Source organism: Bison bison, unplaced genomic scaffold, assembly GCF_000754665.1.
Source record: "Bison bison bison isolate TAMUID 2011002044 unplaced genomic scaffold, Bison_UMD1.0 scf7180017858770, whole genome shotgun sequence".
NCBI classification, from domain to species: Eukaryota; Metazoa; Chordata; class Mammalia; order Artiodactyla; family Bovidae; genus Bison; species Bison bison.
In genome coordinates, this window is record NW_011489342.1 from 2,462,942 (window position 1) to 2,463,420 (window position 479).

Sequence of the window (479 nt, forward strand, 5' to 3'; positions counted from 1 at the left end):
GGAGGAGCCTGGTAGGCTGCAGTCCATGGGGTCACTAAGAGTCGGACATGACTGAGCAACTTCACTTTCACTTTTCACTTTCATGCACTGGAGAAGGAAATGGCAACCCACTCCAGTGTTCTTGCCTGGAGAATCCCAGGGACGGGGGAGCCTGGTGGGCTGTCATCTCTGGGGTCGCACAGAGTCGGACATGACTGAATCGACTTAGCAGCAGCAGCAGGGGTCTCTCAACATGGCTGTAGAAAAGGACAAAGATCTCATAATCATTGATCGTGAATACAAGCTGTTTTTTAAAAATGTGAGAAATTTGACTATATATCCAAAGTTCCTGCAGTGGTAGTCCTTGGTCTTGAATGTCTGACTTCTTTTTGAGATGGTTAAAAAATAAGGAAGCCTTAGTTTTTAGCCCCACATTTTTATTCTTGGACAGGGGATTTGCCAACTTTTCCCTTTATTCTTTTAAAAAAAATTTTTTTAAA